The sequence below is a fragment of the Anas platyrhynchos genome, chromosome 2 (assembly GCF_047663525.1).
Source record: "Anas platyrhynchos isolate ZD024472 breed Pekin duck chromosome 2, IASCAAS_PekinDuck_T2T, whole genome shotgun sequence".
In the NCBI taxonomy this organism is placed as follows: Eukaryota; Metazoa; Chordata; class Aves; order Anseriformes; family Anatidae; genus Anas; species Anas platyrhynchos.
Genome location: NC_092588.1, coordinates 68,411,169 through 68,426,894, shown reverse-complemented (window position 1 = coordinate 68,426,894; position 15,726 = coordinate 68,411,169). Strand labels below are relative to the sequence as shown.

At 40.5% G+C, this 15,726-nt stretch overlaps 1 protein-coding gene across 6 annotated transcripts in view; it reads right to left on the bottom strand.

Annotated features, from left to right (window-relative positions):
* PTPN3 (protein tyrosine phosphatase non-receptor type 3) overlaps positions 1 to 15,726 on the bottom strand; it is a 160,104-nt gene that overhangs the window by 104,298 nt on the left and 40,080 nt on the right. Inside the window, exon 2 of one of the 6 annotated variants that reach the window (XM_072034895.1) lies at positions 13,744 to 13,862. The exons of the other annotated variants lie outside the window; for them this stretch is intronic. The gene's annotated coding sequence lies outside the window, so the exon portion shown is untranslated. The remainder of the gene's footprint in view (positions 1 to 13,743; positions 13,863 to 15,726) is intronic. 6 annotated transcript variants of the gene reach the window in all.

Below are 15,726 nucleotides of genomic sequence, written 5' to 3'. Positions count from 1 at the left end.
AAACAATCATCATGGAAGATCAGTTTTCTGCTCCTGCTCCTGCTTCGTCTTCTCATCTTCATCCCTGTTTATGATCAGCTGACAAATCTGTATTGTACACTTACCAAAGCACACTTTGGGGTCCTGGGGGGAGGACTGCGTGGGGGTGTTTGTTGCAAAGACTTCAAAGCACCCAGGATCGCATCAGTTCATTATCGCCTACGAGGATCGAAGTGTTTGCCAGGACCTGCAGTGGCACTGATTGCACACAGCTGCTGCAGTCCCCTTCCTCCAGGAGGAGGACAGGCAAACAAAACAAGGGCCAACACTGCCACCCAAAATAGCCAGCAATCTGTCCAACCCTTGCACATGTTAGCCTGTCCACATTTTAAAAAGAAAGCAATTCCTACACACGGTGAAGAAGAAATTAGAGTAAACAAATGACTGGACATGTTCTTGCTTGCAAACAATCTGTGCTTTCCGCTTTTCCATCAGCATTTAAACAGTGTATGCTTTAGACCAAGGAAATCTAAACATTTACATCTTTACGTCCCTGTTAGGTAACTTTTTCATCACCCTACAAGACTAACAGGCACCAAGTGACCACAGCATGCTGTGCCACGAGGAAAACACTCCGAAAAATATTACGCTAAAATAGACGTGCCTGTGACTTCCCTCTACCGTGCATGGAAGAGCAGTGGTCTTTTGTCCAAGCTCTTCCTTTGAAGAAATTAATTTAAGTAGGACCAAACAGTCAAGTGGCAGCCCCTTGGTCAGCACTTGGTGCAGCTTACCCGCAGGGGCTGGCTGGGCCACTGAGCAGCTCTGCCCAGGTAGCACCTGAGAGGACAGGGCAGGGAACAGACCCTGGGGTCTTGAGTGCCTTTCTGTAAAGCTATCGTGTGTGCAACCTTCTGCTGTGAGGTTACCAGACCGACAGGCTGACTTCTCTGAGCTGTGCAAGCTCTGCACGCGTGGTGCTGCTGGCTGGAGTCCGGGAGAGGCAGAGCGTGGCTGCAGAGAGCTCTCGGTGAGGATCTGCTTGCTCCCCAGTGGAGTGCTCCATTATTTTAGGCTTGTCTGTATTCGGCTATCACACTGACACACAATGCATTCACAAGAAATTCAAGTCCACTTTGGGTTTTTGTTGCCATTGTTCATTTTCAGCGTACCTACCCAAACACTGAGCATTTGTAAGGAAGCTTCTTGTTGCTATCTGAAGTACTGCACGTCTCCTGAACCTCGTCTTTAGGAGCTTCTTAAGGCTGCCATGCACAACAAGGCTCATTTAATTTACAGAATTAAATCACCTCCTTATTTTAGAACACGTCGATATTATCCACTACATATCAACTGCTCCTATTTTTCCAGAGTTTAAAAAACAAACAAACTAGCCTCCAACTTCAGCTTCCAAATCAGTTAACACATGAGACAATGCCAGGCATTTCCAAACACACGCACACGAACACCAGATTTTGCCAAGTAGATCTTACATTCCCCAGTCCTTCCTATTTCGGCTTTTATATCCCTGGCTGGCAGGTAGAATATTTATCTGTTTCCCTCAAAGCAACCTTAGCATGCTGTGGCAACTGATTACAGAGGAATGCAGACACCGGGCCAACTTTGCTGCTTTATGCTGAAACGGGAGCAAAAAGGGAGAGCTTGCTTACACGGGGCTGAGATCAATCTCTCTCTGGTGGTTGCCCCACCGTTAGGCACTTTTGCATGGCAGTGATGGTTAAGTAATGCCTGGCAATAGGCAAATTCCTCAAAATGTGGCCTGAAACGGGCTGGGAGAGACAAAGAGGGAGTTCACTGCAGCACTTTAGCAGGTCAGGGCTACAATCACAGCACAGCTGGGCTGAGAAACAGCACCCATGTCCAGAATCACCAACGCTCTCCCATCAGTGTTTCTTTACAACCCTGCAATACACCAGAAGCACGTTTTAAAGGAAAGGCATGAACACGAGAACCACTTGAAAACACAATACTCCTTCTGATTCTAGTCAAGCAACCAAACGCAATTGCTGTGGCAAATCGATGGCAAAGCCCATTTCTCTGAAAAGGGCTGCTTGGCATGAGAGCTTTAAAGGAGAAGTTAATTTGAAATCAATTCTTCAAACAATGCTGTCAAGCTCATTTTGCCCCAATAACCGAGTAAAGTAGATTAGCTACTTTATTTTAAAAGCTATTAGCTAAACCCTTATGCAGGTTCCTAATATTTAAGCTTATGCTAAGATCAGTAACAGAGTTAACGACCCCTATTTCCAGACTGTCTACCCTAGATTACACCTCTATAAAAATACTCTGCTTTGTTTATTTAACCTTAGTTGCTTTCCTAGTGCAAAATGTACCTTGTCACGACCATGTAAGTGATCTGCTTGCCCACAAGAACTTTCTGAATGTGCCATCAATATTTACACATGATGAATGCACTCAACCCGCATCTGATCTTTGGAACCAAAGTACAAACTCTGGCCCAGGCCATACACGCTTTCCGACTATTAATAAACCCTAGAAATTTCACCTAAAGAACTTTGTCCCTTGCAAAAACTAGAAAAAATAGTCAGCCTTAGCAAGTAATAGGGATTAACTGTCAAATCTAGCCCAAATTTCACTGAAATCGATATGTAAGGTGGCTAACCTTCCACCAGGGTAAGTTCATGCAATAGCTTACGGTCTCATGTTAAGAACAGGAATCCTTTAAAGATAAATGCCATGTGAAAGACTAGATAGAATAAGTGTAAATAAGTAGAATAAGTGGTAAAACAGTTTTGTTGGGGACTGAATGTGGTCACGGGCTGTCTGCCTGTCCAACACCTGCAAAGAAGCACATCAAGAATATGAAAGGGAGGTCTGGGGGAACTTCACGGCACAACGCCGGCTAAAATAAAGTTCAAAACCTTGAGGCTTGTGAGAAACAGAGACCAGGCATGAAACAAAGTACAGGATGAATAAAAGCGTAAGGGAACAAAGTGAACAGCAGCGAAAGTATGATAATAAGGTAGAGACTGGAACAGGAAGAAATTAGGTAAGACAGTGGAAAGGAATTATCTTGCATCTTTAACACAATGAAGAAAGTTTGTTCCTAATGAGCTAGATTAACATAGCCAGGAAAAAAAAAAAAAAAGATTTAGGATGGGTGATGTTTTCATTTATACAAATTCTTAGAAGCAACAGTAGAAAAAAAAGTATGTTTTGGGGTTTTTTTTTTGGACACAGACCACTTACTGTGAAATGCCAACAGTTTTGTTGTTTTGTTTTTTAAGTATCCTTTGAAGTTTAGGCATTTTCTGTGGGCTTCCCTTCAGAAACATTCAACAGTACGAGTTCATGCTGGGCCTGAATTTGTTTCCTCGACAGCACTGCCTTTGAGTCTTAGTCAAACAGTATTATCTGCAGCTTGGTAAGGGCTTGGATGCATCTCGTTCAATTATTTGGCACTCTTGCAGCTCAATTTGTCATCTTTTTTCTACAACATTACTCAAATACATAGTGTACATACAGCTGACTCACAGTGACCAGACACGGGCACTACCTTCTGCGCCAAACACGCTACTACACTTAAAAAAGATTGTAGCTTATTGTTTTCCAAACAGACAAAGGTTTGACCTGCTGAAGTATAAGATACTTCGTCAGCATTCACTTCTAACACTTCAGACCAATTCCGCAAGTCTACCTTGTTAACAGCTGCAGAAAGAGAAGGAAATGGAAAGCTCAGAAGAGCAGAGACGGTAGCTCCATCCAGGGGCATAATCACAACTATCATCTTACACCATACTAATTACTTTCACAAGACAATACTGTGGAAATATTACACTACTTGCCTGTAAGCAAGAAAGCTTACAAACTTACCTACTGAGCTTGTAAGAAAGAAAAAAAAAAGTGCACTCTTACTTGAGCAGGTTTCAATCAGAAGTCATATTGCAACCTGCTCCTGACAGAAAGGGTATTAGTTTAATAATAATAGACAAGTGTTTGGAAGGCAAAGAAAAGGGTATCAAAACAGCTGAATTTGTTGAGGCTGTGGCACCTTTATGAGGTTAATTGACAAGCCCAGCCACACACTGTTAAGTTTATTCCAGATCCCTCTTCAATGCAACTGTTACCAAGTCTAAGGAAGTTGGTATCAAAATATACATCCTGTAAAAGACACAGTAAAGAAAGGGTTCCAAATGTTTACAACCAAACAAGTTTTGTATCTTTTGGAATGAAACTGAAAGCTAAACCAAAGGAAATGGCAGGAAGAAAAGATAAAATAATAATTTTGTTATATTACAGTCAACTAATACCTCACCTGAAGGTGACAATTACTCAAGAGCAATAAAAATTGCTCTTTTAAATAAAAAACTGCCTATTTTTCTTGGCAAAACACCTGTTCTGAAGTTTGGGAAAAGGTCACTTGCAGCTGGGCTCTTTCCTCTGATAACTGCTTGGGCAAGGCAAACCTCTGCAAGCACCCTTTTACTTCCAGCACCACCAACCTCCTCATGCTGCCAGCTTCCCCAAAAGATCAGCTTTAACACCAAAGGTATAAATGAGGGATGCTGTGGGGGATCTGGATACCCCATACCACTGAACACCGGGATGTGTGCTCACCGAGGAAGCCAGCTTCTTATTGCCAAGGACAAGCCTGAAACAAATCCCGCATGTTCCCTGCCTGTGGAAAAAAAGACTACTTGGCAATAGCAGGCAACTTCTTTATTTCGGGGTTAGCCCGTTTGAGGATCTTTTCTTCCTTTCTTCCTCGCCACAGGAAGCTGACAGCTAAATTATTCTATTTGTAGTTGTGCAAACAGTCGTTAATTATAAATCCGGCTATCAATGCAGAAAGGTGACAGCATGCCAGCGCCCGAAGCAGTGCTGTCTGCTCCAACACAGGCTGCGGTGGCTGCAATTATGCTAACAAGTCAGGAAAGAGGAGGAAACATCTCCGTTGAACACCTCATCTCACAAGCAAACACAATGGAAAGACCTCACTCCCAAATTAAATAACAGGTCCTAAAGTGGTTAGGAGCCAGGAAAAAAAATAGGTATGGCTGATCCAGATGCAAAGGAGGAGAAAGATCTCAAACAAGAAAAAAAAGTCAACAGCAACAACATAGGAGATAAAAAATAGAAGGCTTTCACATCTGAGGAATGCTGACCTTGTAGTTATTTCCCTACTGAAATGCTTTTTTACCAGCTGGGACAACTGCCATGGTTTGCCCTCAAAAAAAAAAAAAAAAAAAAAAAAAAACACTGAAAAACCCATGCCCAAGAGCAAACATGAAACTCTGTAGTAAGGGAGGAGGAGTCATTATTAAACAGGCTTATAAAGTATACCCATTTATAGGCACTAGATTTTGGTTGTGAAGTTAAGCATTCCAAGCAGTGCCCAAAAGTTGCTATTCAAGCTCAATCCAAATCATAACCAAGCCGAGCAGTCCCTACATTTATTTTCACATGCAAGTATGTGACAGAAGAGCACATAAGATTATTGAATACTAGGGTATATTTTCCCATAAAGCAGCCTACAAGACTTGTTACCTCCAGTAAGAGACAACAAAGTTCCATTCAGAAAGCTGAGTCTAAATTTTCACGTCTTCTGCTGTACTACACATATTTCATTTATTACATACAAAGACTTCACCAGGCTAACACAGATCTTAGGAGTATTTCCTGAGCAGAATCTCCTTGGCAAAATCTGCAAGCCCAGCCAGCACACAGTTACAGGGAAAGTCAGAAGCGTACTTGGACTCTTGAATGATTTCTGCAGTGAGCTGCTGGGGCGAGACCAAAACGCCTTGCTGCAGGAAGGCAAACCACTAACACCAGGCATTTTGAAAACAGTAGGTTGAAAAGCCAAACACACATAAAAAGGATCTGTTCACCTCAAAGTGTCTTAAAAGTATACATTTTCCCACCATTCATAACTCTGTCCTAACATGCTCAGATTGTTCTGTAACAAATATACGTTCTGCCATAAAATCCTCTTCATTCAGGTTTTCTCCATTTACATAAAGCCAATATCAAAGCAAAAACAATGAGCTTTTGGTACGACTAATCAATGGTTTTGGATTATATTTGAAGTAAGCATTTTTAAACATTGCTTTAATAGCATGTTATCTATCAGGCAAAATCCTCTGAGAGGCAGCCTGAGAGCTCTTTCCTCATTTTGGACTCTGATCTCATATAAATCAGAACAACAGAGTATCAGTATTGTAGCTGCTTCTCTAATGCAGAAAAATAATGTCAGCTCCCTTAAAAGTAGCATTGAGAAGCTGTAAAGATTTGTGCTGGCGGATTAATTTCTTTCCCCCGTTTATTTTCAGCAGAACAAAATGCATGCTATTAATAAGATTGATGTTATTTTCATAGTATTAAGCTGCCACCAATATGTTAGAAGAAACATGACTATACATCACCTAGACTACAGAACGGTCTAGTTTGGAAGGGATCTCCAGAGACCATCTGATCCAAGGGTTCTTGAAAGCAGGACTTTAAGTTTTCCAAAGACCCACTAAGTCAAATCTTGAATATTTCTACAAGGAAGACTCCACCAGTTGTGCACGCAACTTATGCCACCATTTAATGGTTCAAGGCAAAGATTTTTTTTTTCCTTCTTATATCCAGGCAATAAATAGTTCAGTTCACTAAGAATTTCACCCTTAAATTTCAACACACTACCCTGATGTATATTATCTGATAGCATAGGCTAAGTTTGAAAAGAGGACTGTGAAACCTTGATACTGCAGGAATTACCCAAAACTGGACAAGCATCACATCTTTAACATTAGCAACACGGCTGGCACAGACAGGTATTAGAAGTTAATGTCTACAGAATGCTTACTCCAAGTAACTATAGTTTACAATACACACATTTCATAAATGTCTTATTTCATATCTATATGGGAAAAGTTCCAAAGTAAGCAGAATCACAAACGCACCTCATGGCATACGCAAGAGATGTAACCTACAAATGCTATACTATGGATGCCATGACCTACAAGGCTTGTTTTTAACCTCTCCTAACAGCTGGGAACAAGCTAACCGGTCTTCACTTCTAAAAACAGAACAAAAAAAGGAAAGACAAAAGCAGCCCATCTTCACAAACCAAGCTAGCACAACATGACAGAATGTAGATGATAGCTCCTGAACAGACATGCATCTAAATGCAATGGGAACCAGTTGGTCCATATACAACGCAACTACGAGTCTTTTTTTTTTTTTTTAAACTATCCTAGTTTGCCATGCTTCCAAACCTGAACTCTTCCTCTCTTCTGGCCCTAGTCCTCAAATCTTTGAGTCCCATATACATTTCAGCAGCCAGGCCCTTCTCTTTTCTTGCCCAGCCTTTAGTTAAAGGACGCGAAGAGATGAAACAGAAGTAGTGGTTGAAACCAAGTCAAGCACCTGCTCCCTTGTTATCATGTGGCACAACTGTATATAAACCTGCCGAGTCCCACAGTGCAGCCCTTCTCTTAGGCAGACACTAACCCGACAACCTCTTCTATACACCAGTTTTCTTATAGCCTAATATATATAGTTTCATATAACTTAATATCTTTAGGAATCTACTTTTTTGTTGTTGCTGTTGTTTGTTTGTTTTAAATAAAACATTGAAACTAACCAACAGACCCAGAGATGAACAGAGCAGAGATGAACCAATGGCATGCTCTTCAGACAACCAAATAGATTCAGGAGCTGAAAATTCATTTGATCCAACACTGATCCAACATGGTTTGGGGTCACCTGACAGCACATGAAAAATTAAAAGTACTGAAGAAACTGAAGCTTTCACCTCTCTTAGTCCCTGGACATCAACTGCCCAAAGGAACCTCAGTGGACAGAAAGGAAGACACCAAAAAAACTAGGCTCATTGTACCATCCGACCTTACCTGCTGGGCTGCCTTGCAGTCACCATCTGAGCAATCCAGTAAAACCAGCTTTTATATTTCCTGTGATAGCAGTTCAGCCCTGCCTCTGACCACAGACCACGCGGTTGCAAAGTTGGTTGGCCAGCGACTGCTTGTGCACAGAGTCTTTAGGACATGCACGTTGGCTTGGGTTTAGAAGCAAGTTTGGCTAAATGAAGAAATAAGATGAAACCAAGTATGGTGTTTAAGTTAATGTTTTTCTGCTTGCAAATGTTGGAAGGGAAAGACAGAGTACACAGAAGAGCTATTTGCCTTTGGTAACGGAGGTGTTAAAAGCTGTAACATTGGGCACTTGGTAGGCTCCAAGAAACACACAAACTTCTCTTTTCCACACCAGCTTAACACAGTTTATATCTGTCTGACTGCTTTCTTCAACACCCAAAAGAGAAATTTTAAACAAGCTTTCTTATGCTGGGTAAGATGTCCTTGGTAATTAGAAAAACAAAAACACTCAGATGACCCTAGCATAAAACATGACACTATTCTAAGCAAGTCAAACACCAGAGCACGCACTAGTTAACAAGTAACAGAGTTTGTAACTGATAGCAGTAACAAAACCTCTCCTTCTTCAGAATAGCTGATGATGCAGCTAACTTTAGACTGGACTTTTGTAGATTCTCAAGGCTCATTCATTAAGCCCTCAATTTATTCATTAATTCCAGCAGATGCTGATGGATTTTATCCATAAAAATTCCTGTTACAGAGGAGTTGGGATTCCTCATTCATAATCTAAAAAAAAAATAACACAATATGAGTAAGATTCATTTCCTATATATTTCCTGATCAGCAGTTGTTTTGCTCCAACAGTTTTTTTTTTTAATTATTATTTGTATTACTTATGAATTCAGAATCAAGAATTCAATATAAGTAACAGCAACTTACTCTAGTGACAAGCTGCCTTTTTTACTTGTTCTGTTCTGAATATATCTAGCTTCATGTTCCATTGCATTACCACAAAACCTTAGACTGCTCCAAAGTCACGTATACCAAACCTTTTCTAAACAGGTGACACTTTTACTGTAAACCTAAGCATACTGCTGCTAACAGTAGACCTGAAGCCATTATATTCAACTGAATAGAAATTAACACTTCATAAACTGAATTTATCAGTTTACCATGTTTCAAACAACTTGGTAATTGTGTTCTGTTCATATTGATAATAAATAACTTGAATTTCACATTATAAAACAGAGTTAAGTTTATTATTTCTATCATGTCAATATGCAAGAATTTTACAATTAATAAAAGAAAAAGCACACCAACTGCCCCAATAAGAGAGGCAGAAATCTGTTGCAGCGGTCAGGACACTGTGAGAACCCGTAACGCTGCTTCCAGCACTTTTGCTCTATGCTCAGGTAACAAAACAAGAAATCCTTGGAAAGAGATGACAAACTTTTCAGAACACTTACTCTAAAACCTGGCTAGGAAAGAAAAACAATTCTCTCATCTTTACTTAGGGAAATAGAAATTACATGTGTACCTTCACTTTCACATTATGGAGCATATTGACAGAGAACTAAATCTCTAAGGAGATGGGGGAAAAAAGCATTCAAAGCACTCAATGCATTCAATTCAAGCATTCAATGCTTGATACAACAGGCAAAGCTGGTATCAACAGGATAATTTCACAACACACAGCCATCCTTGCATTGTGGACATAGATAGTTCACTACAAAGCAAAGGTCCTATGCAGAATGCAAACGCACGTTTGTGAATAGCTCTGTGTGTGTTATCGTATAATAATGTTCCACAAAAGCACCTGCCGTTAATAAAAGTAGCCTGCGATCAATACATTTGGAGCGAGGCCTTTGCTCCACTTTGTGAAGGCACACGACATCAGAAGGCTGTGTGTTAACCTGTTCCATTATTCAACACTATTATATCGCTTCCTACTTACTAAAAAAAACTGACCGTGTTCCCTATAATCCTGGAGCCCTATCAGTTCTCAGGTGCCAAACCGCCAGCTTCCTTCAGATAGGTATCTTTTTTCCAGGTGTGCATTCTCAATATGAATAGGAAAGCCGCCACCAAAGTTGAAGAATAAACTTAAAATCCACCGAAGGTAGTGAACAGGAAGCTGCAATTAAGACAGCTACACAAGTATCACTGCCGACCTCTGAAATCTGTCGTGGATTTTTGGTCTCTTGCCACATCAGTAGTGCACCCAGACTGGCACGGTCCCACTGGCTCGCTCTCAGCTTATGAAAATTTCTGGCAACTACTTCAAAGAACAACTGCGTTACTAAAGTCAAACAAATCTAAAAGTAAGAAGTATCCATTGCTAAGTTGTTTTTCTTTAAAAAAAAAAAAAAAATCACAACAACAACAAAACAATGCAAGAACAGCAAAAGAAAATATTTTACTTGGGCTCCAAATTTAAAGAAAATACCCTTATGTCCAGTCCTATTAAAAGTCTCTGATAATTTAATATACATGGTATACGTATCACAAGCATTTTCACAGATGAATACTTGCCCAGTGTTAACAAATCTGAATTTCATCAGTGACATCAAATCACTTATCGCTTTTGGACTAAGATGGAAAGTATTGATTTTTTCCCCCTCCACCATACAGCTGCTCCCATAATTATAAACTGTAATAAATACTATTTATACAGATGTAGAAATAGAAGCCAACTACACAGACATCCTATATTTGACATAAAAACACTAAGCTTAAGAAAAACATGCCTACCTCTGTGATCAGCCTCAGCTGTATTGTTCTACCATGAAAAAAGAGTTCAGGTTCTTAACTAGATGGTCAAACACACATCAGTGATTCTTAGCAATGTTTTTCAAATGTCATTATCAGACATCATCATTATATAATCAACAGATTATATTTACAGAAACATTTTGAAGGGAAAAAAGAAGTTTGTGCTCCTTAATAAAATAGTGTCATTCTATAAAAGGACTCCACGTAGCCATGACCTCTTTTCAAACATATCCTGAATGACGTACAAGATCATTCTGAAAGTGACTTATGCTCTACTTAAACTGCAGTTGATCAATAAGTTTCCACCAAGCAGAGTCTGTGGCACTATTTTTTTTTTTTTTTTACCATGCATCTGAGAAATCCGTAGTTAAAGGTGGCAATGTGTAAAACAGGTGAAATTCCAGCAGGGCTTAACACATTGCACACGTTAACAGAAGGACGGTTCTAATCATCACATCACTTGATGGAAAAAAATAAATAATCTAGATTTAATACTGAGTTAATAATAACCAAGGGTGGAAATCATACAATCAAACAACAGTAGTCTAGAGACTCACACGTGAAAGAGAAAGCTAACAGAGTTTCAGAACTTGATCTCCCAAAAGCCCAAGGATCTCCTGATAATTAGCAAATCCATTGACCCTCTAGACCCACAAATAAGAAACCAGGGAGACGATAAAAGTTTACCCATACCATAACGATGGAGTTAATCCATAAGCCAGAATGTTTTAACATGGAAAGATTTTAACGTGTGTCAGAGGTGCTGTGATAAAGCTTTCCAGGTGCATATACAGCTAGAATTATAGGTAAAAACTAGAAACCACCCCATCCTATAAACAAGAATATGAAAGCCAACCAAGCCGACTTGTGCTCACTAGGTTGCTGCAAAGACTCCTTTCTTTCCTAAAGCAAATATGGACTAACACATTCGGAAATAATAACGTGGTGATAAGGCAAGCTGTACTTTAGCATGTGCTAGCTGATCTTCAACTTGACCAAAGTACAACCTGCTTTATCGACAGAGTGGAGATTTTGAATGTGCTATTTAGAACGTTAGCAACACATGCACAAAGATATGTTCTTCCACACACCACTACAGCACTCATGCAATTCCAGCAATCAAAAAAAAAATTTTTTAAATAAAAAAAAAAAATCCTTGCAAGTGCTTAACTTAGGTACACATCTAGGTTTGCCTTCAAAAGTTGTACCTCTACTTGTACTATACGAGTCCAAGAGGTGCAGATCTTTCCAACTATAAAATGCAAAAATGTAAAATAAAATAAAAGAGGGAAAATATTTTACACTAATGCAGAGGTTAAAATAGAAGCCAACCACATATTCATCCAAAATGTGGGATAAAAAATATTGAACTGAAAAAAAAAAAAAAAAAAAAAGAAAAAAAAAATTTAAAAGCAAACTCTAGAGAACAGACTTCCAAACAATGAGGGTTAAGCCCTGGGAGATGCCCAGGATCGAAGGACAGGATCCATATTCACAACTGCAGGCAAAACAGCGCAACTGCTACAGTACAAAACCCCACGCACATGCAAGTCACAGCTCACACTCCCAGCTTTGATTCATAAAATACGTCATTCCACAGAGTGTAACTGCATCCCATAGCTTGCCAGGGGAACAGCCGTGGTTACTCATCGCACTTGGGTGTTACGACCCGCTTGCTTTCCACAGAACCACGCACAGGGCTGAGACCTTGCCTGGGTGGAGGGAGAGGGCAAATTGTAACCCCTCTGATACTTCAAAGCACAAACAAGACACCGTGCAACTTCACACTGAAATACTTTGCTGTTGGATTTCAGTTACCTGTAACTGCTCTTTTTCCAAAGCTATTTTACAGAAGTCTTGTTTAGGTTAAAAAGAAATCTCCTGGTTAATAGTGCAAAGAACAAGTAAGAGACTTTAAAAGGAGGTTTTTGTTCCTTGATAATAATAAACAAACAAACAAAAAAGTAGCTCTACTTTGTGCACATGGCATGTTTTGCTTGATATTTATAACACCATTGAGGTATCCAGCCTTGGTTAGTACTACTAGCTACTACTAGCTTCTGGCAGAGTCACTAAAACAAAAGCTGCTACCAAAACATTAGAACTGCATTTAACAGCTACAAAAGGTTAAAGTATTTTAACATTTTACACCAATTTTACCACTTGTCGCTCAGAAAACAAAAAACAACAATGAAACACTTAATATTTGTCCACTTAACCATTTCAGAAATAAAGCTTTTTAGTTCATTTGAAAGTTTGTGAACTCAGAGGAAGAGTACACTGTTTCATATCACACCAAAACAGAAGAGCAAAGGAGACTTCGAATCACTTTCCATATATCCAATTTTGTCTTGCAGAAAATTTAACATACTGATTTTGTTTTCACTTCCATGAAAAACCTTCAAAGCTCTTGTAAAGCTTTCTGCCCACTTTGATAACACATGTACAGACATGAATTAACGAGATCCTTCTGAGGAAAGGCTGAGAGAGCTGGGCTTGCTATCTTAATACCAAACAGTATTGATTAAGAATGATTATCTATCCAGCTTCATAATGTACAGACCACCAAGTTAAATTATGATGATAAAAGCTGATTGTTGATAAAGATGATAGAAAGTAGGTGGCTGTGTCAACAGTAAACTACATTACCCCTTGAAACATACTTAATCGATCCACACAAGCAGACCTATGACATACTACTTTGGCTGTATTTCTACTCTTTGATTTAAAGAATAATATCTGTCATGCTTTTCGCAAAGCAGCACTATTCACACTGTCCCGAATTCCTTCTACTAGAAAACTGGTGATAACCATTTAGTTTGAAGAGCTCCTCCAAATTCCAGGTTCTGAAAAAGCTTCCTCAGCAGGGCTTTTAGTCATACTTCACAGCCTGGGACACTCTCTTTAAACTATGCTGCCGTAAGTACCTGTATGAAACCCAAATATACCAAGAGAGGGAAATGATTAAATTACAGCCAACATGGGAGATTAACATATATCTGCACCACATGCAAGTTTTGTTGTTTCTTGTCGCCTATAAAACTCCATTACCTGTCTATTGTTCTTTAATCTTCCTATAGGAGAGAAATTTGAAGAATGTGAACAGGGGGAACCTAGTCACAGGAATTACCTGATCAGCCCACTCCTTCTGATCTTCATTTCAAACAGGACAGGATAATGTGCTGGCTTCAGACTAGGGGCCTACAGACTGCAGAGATCCACCACGCTCCTCATTGTTGCTATGATCTCCTGTTAAACCAGAGGTGAGGATTCTTACAGGACTGTATTTGATAAAATGAAGGTGTTGCTACCAGACATGAAGCATGAAGACACAAGATAGCAAGACCATGCAAAACCAGAAGAATGTCCTAAAACTATGGACACATGCTACCGAAAGCTTGACGAACTGTCAGAATGGTGAACAGTGCAGATACTATCCACCTCTTTTCCAACTTCTTTCCTGGAACGCTTTAAAAATACTTCATGTCTCACTGAGGAGCACTAGATGGAGAACTTGCATCCCAAATATATGCCCAGAACTCAGATTTTGCTTAGACTTCTTAAACTTGCAAGCCAAAAGCACGTGGGACACACACAGGATGAACAGAAGCTCAGCAGCGCACTGAGGGCTTGCAGCATCACAAAGAATTGCGGAATGGCTGAGGTCGGCAGGGACCTCTGGAGACATCTGGCCCAACGCCCTTCCTCAGGCAGGGCCACCTAGAGCCAGTTGACCAGGACCACATCCAGGTGGCTTCTGAACATCTCCGAGGAGGAGATTCCACAACCTCACTGGTAATCTGCACCAGAGCTCCAACACCTGCACAGCAAAATACTTCCTCATGTTCAGACGGAACCTCCTGCATCCAAGTTTGTGCCCATTGCCTCTTGTCCCGAGGGTGGGCACCACTGAAAATAGCACAGCTCCACCTTCATTGCATCCTCCCTTCAGGAGTTTATAGACATTGAGGAGATTCCCTCCAAACCTCCTCTTTCACGGGCTAAATGGTCTCGGCTCTCTCGGCCTTTCCTCATAGGAGAGGTGCTCCAGGCCCTTCAACAGCTCTGTGGCCCTACGTCTTGTGGCCCTCTCTCCAATGTGTCCATGTCTCTGTTGTACTGGGGGCCCAGAACTGGACACTCATTCCTTACTCCACTTACTCCAGGCATGGCCTCACCAATGCTAAGTAAAGGTTGTAACTTTCTCTTCAATCTCCCTGGTCCAGCAGACAGGAACCCTTTGTTTCTATTACTCATTTGCAATGTTCAGAAATCTATACCATAAAAACTAGAATATGTGCGTGACCAGGCTTCAGCACAGCTCAAGCCACTGAATTAGGTCAAGAAGCACCCCCATTTTCCTCATGGAGATGACTCTTCCAAGATTTTGAATGCAGTTTGCCAACAGGGAGAAAGTAAAATTAAAACCAGAAAGCTTCATAAAGCGAGCTATCGGAGGATGTTTCATCTACTATCTGATTTCCTATCATTTTGTGAAATACTTGGTGTGCAAGGATATGAAAGGAGGGAAGAAAGAAATGGAATACAAAGTCCTATACAGGACACATGACTGAGTTTCATATTACAACGCTAATAATAGAAGTAAGAACTCCCTGTAAGGTTCAGTACACGCTGATATGAAGCCAACAGTATCTTAGGGTATGGGGAGATTAAATTATCTCGAGATAAGTCAGGATGAAACTTGCAGCACATCTGTTACTCCACTCCAATGCCTCTGCGCCTGCTCCTTCCCCTCAGCAAACACCTCAACAGAAAACATTAACCTACCTCTCATTAATTCCCACTTCTCATGAGGTAAGACTGTACACACCTTCTGATTTTTTTAGGCCTCGATAAGAGGAAACACCACAGCTAATGAAAAGCATCCAAATCCAAAACAAAACTGCAGGCGGTGTTTCTGGCTGATGCTGACACTTCCACCCAGCCTGGATTAGGCTGCCTAAGCCCTGCCTTTCCTGTGGGCTTAAGACATAGCCCCAGTTCTGAATTATCTGTCAATTAATTCAGGTGGCTTCCTACTCAAATGAGAAATGTTCCATGCTCTAGCCCAAGGCAGCCCATGCACCCATCACTGGCCAGCACTCCAAAGCTA